Source organism: Brassica napus, chromosome C5, assembly GCF_020379485.1.
Source record: "Brassica napus cultivar Da-Ae chromosome C5, Da-Ae, whole genome shotgun sequence".
Lineage (NCBI taxonomy): Eukaryota > Viridiplantae > Streptophyta > Magnoliopsida > Brassicales > Brassicaceae > Brassica > Brassica napus.
The window spans coordinates 12086812-12092927 of record NC_063448.1 but is presented as its reverse complement, the minus strand read 5'-3'; positions in this window follow the sequence as shown (position 1 = coordinate 12092927).

Sequence of the window (6116 nt, the reverse complement as noted above, 5' to 3'; positions counted from 1 at the left end):
GTATCCAAACTACCCGAAAGTATCCGAAAGTATCCGGATAGTTTTATCCGAAATATCCAAAGTAATCCAAAATATCCAAATTTTTTATGTAAATCATCTTAATTATTTGATATTTTACCCTAAATAACCGATATTTTATCCAAATTATCCGAACTACCCGAACTATCCGAACCCGAACCGGATCCAAATGAGAACCGAACTTTTTCCGGATATTTTCCGGTTCCTACATTTACTATCCGAACCGAACCGAATCCGAAACTATCCGAACCGAACCGAACCGAAAATAGGTCAAGTACTAAATGGATCCTCTAGCCCCTATCCGAACTACCCGAAACCCGAAATACCCGAACCGAACCGAACCGATACCCGAAATGCCCAGGCCTAAATGGAGCTATCAATTGCTATATATTAGTATTATTTATTGTTTCGTGGACTATGCTGCACTCAAATTCAATCGTCATAATTCGTTTAATGTCACTATGTCATAATAACTTTTCTATTGCGTGAGATGAGACAATTACTATCTCACGTGTTACAATGAGTAGGAGATCCAATTTCAATAGCTGGAAGGCAATGATTTGATTGATTCTCTCTATTGAAATGCATGTCTTGAATATTTGTGTACAAATTTAATCAAAAAGATAACCAAGTCGTGTTTAGTTACCGGTTCTTATTAAAAGAAGAAACACGTAGAAGAATGAATGTTTATTTTCAAAACCAAGTAGAAGAGGCCAAGTTAATAATTTAACGGACATGTGCTTACCAAGTTGGCAAGGTTAAAATTAAAAGATGACGATGTTATTAACTAAGTCACACTGCTCTTGGACGCCTATAAGGATGGACTCAAACTTTCGAGCTTATTTGCATATTTAGTGAGAGGGTTTATCTAGGACCGGTTCAACATTGTTAAGAGTCCTAAGGCGAAAAATATTTTTTTTTACCCTCTAAAATTAAATGTAGATAATGTTTAAAATATTTTTAAAATTTAATCAATAATATTTTGTAATGAAAATAAAACTATATACATATCAAATAATTTGGGTCTTTTCAATTTTATTTATTATATTTATAATTTTTTATATATAAAAATATAGATTTTTTAAAAAATTGGGCTCCTTACTTAGTATTATACGGAGGGATACGGATTTGGACCCGGGACAGTCGCACCGTTTGTCCCTTAATAAGCCGGCCCTGGGTTTATCTGTAGGCTACGCTTTCTTTTTGATATTAGTTTGAGTTTTTTAGTAGGTCCGGGATGCTTTGGTTAAAAAAATGATATAATATGTGTGATAAGAGAGTTGGAGCCTTTGACGTACGGACGTGGTCTTGTAACTCGAAGTGTTTATATAATTGTCTTATCGGAGTCACTGCCACTATGGAGTGCTCTACACAAGTGTAATTTGGGCCTTTCTGTGCAAACCTAAGAGAGAGCTCCAAGTCTCCTTAGATGGGCTTGAATCCTATATTGCTTTATCCTTCTTATTCTTTTTTTTTTAACACAATCCTTCTTGTTCTATTATCAATTTTGAAGTGATATTTTTTATGGAAATTTCAAATTTATTGAGTAATAGCTAAATGTGACATTTAGGTGTGTGATCTATCTAAAAAGAATTTGTATACTATGCTAATGAACCAAGAGCTTTAGTAATTGCTAACTTCGAACCATCTCATGAATAGTCTCTCCAACTTGCGCGTGCATGTATATTGAAGCGAAGTGGTGCGATTTCGAACGATTCTATCATGGTACGACCTAGCATTTTAACCGTAATACATGCTCCACCATGCCTTCGTGAGTTCTTCTCTCTCCTCACCATTTTTAAAAATGAGAAACAGCTTGACATTTCATTTATACACACACATTTTTAAAAAATGTAAGTGTGACCCAAACAACACAAACTGTGAAATTTTTGTTAGAAAGTGATTGTCGCAAGAGTTCTGTTTCTTTTAAGTAGAAGTGTCGAACTAAACTATATTAAAGAGAACAGTTTTTATTTTGAAACATAACTAAAAAAACAGTTGCATTCATATATACTAGATCGAACTTTAAGTTATCAAATTTTTTTGGAGAAACATAAAATATATTGTGTATCCTAGATAAAGTGGTGAGGCGTAAACGAGTTTTATATGGGGTATAAAATAAATGTTGTTATCGGATTTAGTAATATCTATATTATTATAAAAAAATGTTTGCCACGTGGAAACTATCTCAGTATAGAGGCGACGCGTGTCTCTCCACGATCCGCACCGTATCATTAATTCGCGAGACAATGTGTTTTTGGGCTTATTTCGTTACCTTTCTTACGCTGTGTTTATGGGCTTTACGCGACAGATAGAGATTAGGGTTCGTCTCTCTTCTATGTTCGGTCGCGACTTCTGATTCGCATGTTTCTCTGTAACGCTTTCAAGTTGTTTCTTCGTCGTGTTTAATCTCTTATTAATCCAAGCACCCATGATCTAGCCTTGAATGCGATCTCTCCTCGGCGAGGCGGTCTAACTAAGAGTATAAATAGAGGAAGGAGCTGAACGCTTTCGTAGAGATCTTTTGCACAACTTATCCAACCATTTAGTTTCTGTAAGGAAAGCTTATTGTTTACTCATCGATTCATCAATTGAAGAACATATTGTTTCCTCTGTCTTTTCCTGCTGCCAAGGTTTTTGTTTTTGGTATCTACATTTTAACTTACAAAATCACTTCCATTTTTTTGTCTTTTAGCAGGCCCAGAAGAAGCACAAGTATGATGGTGTGGAACCGTAGAGGCCATAAAAGAAATGATGAGGAAGATAGAAAAAAAAAAAAAAAAGACATGGAGAAATCAAAGATATGGCTTTTGATAAAAGGTAAAAACGCTTCCTTTGTTTGTTTCAGAACCTAAAGGTTCAAACTATTGCAGCGTTTTTTCTAGCATTAAATATTCACTGCTTATCATCACATTGTATGCAGTCTACTGTGCATGGAGTTATGTCAGATGATGTTGCTCGGTTTTTGAATCTACTCACCACTACTCAGTTTTATTTCTTCATTGAAATGAATGTCTCTATACCTTTATTAGTTATTGTATACTCATATATAACCAAGAAAAACTTATATTGAGTTTGTAAGCTTTGTTAGGCGATGTTGGTCCCTCACGAAAAGTATGGAGAGTGAGATAGTAGTTGAAGCTTTTATGAACTTCAGAACCCATACAAGGTAATGATTGAGGTTCATCATTTGTAACGGAGCATCAAGTTCCTCCATCTCTGATCTCCCTGGCTGTTTCCATTGGGTAAGTCTTGCAACATGTTTGTCTTTTTTCTTTATTCATTTACAAGAGAATAGTCGAGATTGAGGGTTGATTCTTTTAATGATTGCACTTAAAAGGACTTAAACAAGCCACTAATTATTGCCAACAAAGAGTTGGAGGCAAGGGAGTGATGCAGCTCCTTAAGTGAGATACATACCAATATAAGTGTTATTGACTGAGCTCGCTTTCGTATCAACGTAGTGGTGGTTTTTATCATCTAACTATATCTTACTTAGTGGCAGCCAAAACCAACATGGAGGTTTTGTGAGAGGTGGTTAAGGCAGAGGCCAAGCTGGTGGTTAAGGCAAAGCTATCTAGGGTATCAGCTGCAGTTGTACATCTACTTAGAGAGGACACAAAAGAGGATATATAAAAAACCAGAGATCTGCAGTACTTTGGTGAATTAGAAGCTAGAATTGATGTGTAGTTTTCTCACAAACTGGAAACATCAACAACTACCTTTGTCTAAATATAAAAAGAGTCTTAACAGCAAGTAGGGTCCAATCATATTTACTAATATATAAGGCCATATGTAGAAAAAGCATACAAGTGTACACAAGGATTTGGTCTCTGTGTTCTTGTATATAGTATTCTCTCTAGACTACGATTCTTCTTTAATCTTCTTCTCTGAATGTTCTTCTACTCAAGTCATTAGAAAATTATCAGTTACAGTGCTACTTTGGAAGAAATTGTTTTACATCAATTGATATGTTAGCTGCACAGAGCAAGTTTACAACATCTTACGAACCACCGAATTCGTATATTGAATCAGAAAAGCACCCACTACAACTTAAAAAAAAAGAAATTTTCGATCCTACTTCCAGTGGGTGTAGAAACAACAATACAATGATTTACGTCCTAAAGACTTCTTCGTATCCAACTACCGTTGGTTGAAGGTTTATATGCTTATCAAAGTTCTTTTTGATTTTTGCTTATCAATGTTCTTTATGAACTTAACTAAAAAAATTATTGGTTTAAATTCATTTTCAAAATCTTTTTGCAGCATCATCTGCAAATTGTGATTTTAAAGTAATATTGGTTTGAATCTACTTTCATAAATTTATATTATAGTAGAAGACTATAATAGATAATTAATTTCATAATAATATACTTTTACAAAATCCTGTTCAAAATAGCTATTCAGTGTCAGTATTACTTGATCTGAAAATGTGGTACACAATATATCTATTGAAAATATAATATTATGAATAAGATAACAATATTTCATAAAAAATTACTAATAAAAATTATGGTAATTATTAAGGAAATAATAAACTAAATATATATATATAAAATAAATCCAATGTACAAAGATCATTTTCAAAAGGTAATCAAATAAAAATAAAACAACAACCAATTATACTCTAAAAACTAACAATAATATTTTTTTAATAATCTTAACCAGTTTGGATGATATGGTTTATTTGATTTTTTTTTAAAATAAAATGTATATATTCTTAAATAATCAATTTTTTTATTGTTATGTTATTTAACTAGCTTTAGAAACAAAATTTTAATTTTTATATTATCTACATCAATAGGTTTAAAAACCTATAAAAGACAAGAAAAGTAACTGTGGATTAAAAAATATATATATAAATATAAGAATGAAAATAATTTATGATTTATACATTGAATTTCAGCTGTAATACAAGTACCTTACTTACTTTTATAATAAAGGTACAATTAACATTAAAAAGGTAAAAATAATTACATTAATGAAAAATAATTTTTAAAACATTTAATTTTAATAAAAACAAAAAAAACAAATAGTAAAGATTAACATTATTTTTAGTTTAGAACAAAACAAATATTCTTACACGTATATTAACATATAATATATTTTAATTATTTTTTATTTGTTTGCCCGCCTATAAGAAAGATTTAACCTTAATATCATATAAAACAAACCAACTTCAGAATCTTACAATTTCGCATGCAACACATCAAATTTATTCTCCAGTTATTAAGAAGTATTTTAAAAGCAATAAAAGTTAATATAAAAAGATTATCATTTATTTCTTATCGGATCCTTAAACAGTATGGATAAAAAAAGATTAAAACAAATTTAAACATATGCAAATTACGTAAGAAAATCTGTGGAGTAAGTTGCACTAAAATTAGTATAAATTTCATTGATTGTTTGGTTGATAAGATATCACTAAACCGAAAAGAAGATAATAAAACCAGAAAGAAATTGACCCAACAACATATTCAGCTGTTTAAAAACGTTATATACGTTCATCAAGTCCATACAAGGCCACATTAACAAATGTAATAACCCAAAATACATTCGAACTTACATATCTAACAAGGTGAAGTCCACCATCTCTTTCAAATATCTCATAATGTAAAATAATCAATACAACATGAAACTAAATAATACCTAACAAACAGTTCTTTTACAATTCTGTTCAAATAGAAATTACACATAATCCAAATCCCGCGCGTAGCGCGGACCGATCCTAGTTTAAAGAATATTGAAAGGTTATATTTGTTCCTAGTTTATATTTATATTGATTAATAAAGTTCAAAATACTATGTTACATCGATCACTAATAAGAAAAAGGTGATAACATGATTGTATTCTCTGACACAATTTTAAAAATAATGATTCAAAACTCCTTAAGCTTGATGTAGAAATCAAATTGTGTGGAACGAAAAAGAATTTTGTGGAAATTCCAAAACAAATAATTAATTGTTCATTTATATAAGCTGTTTAAAACATTTGTGTAAAATCTCAACATAATTTACATAACGGGAAGATAATATGCTGAGGTTGATAATTCGGTATTTTAAGTATTCTAAGATTCCGGTAAAACCCTGAAGTAAGTG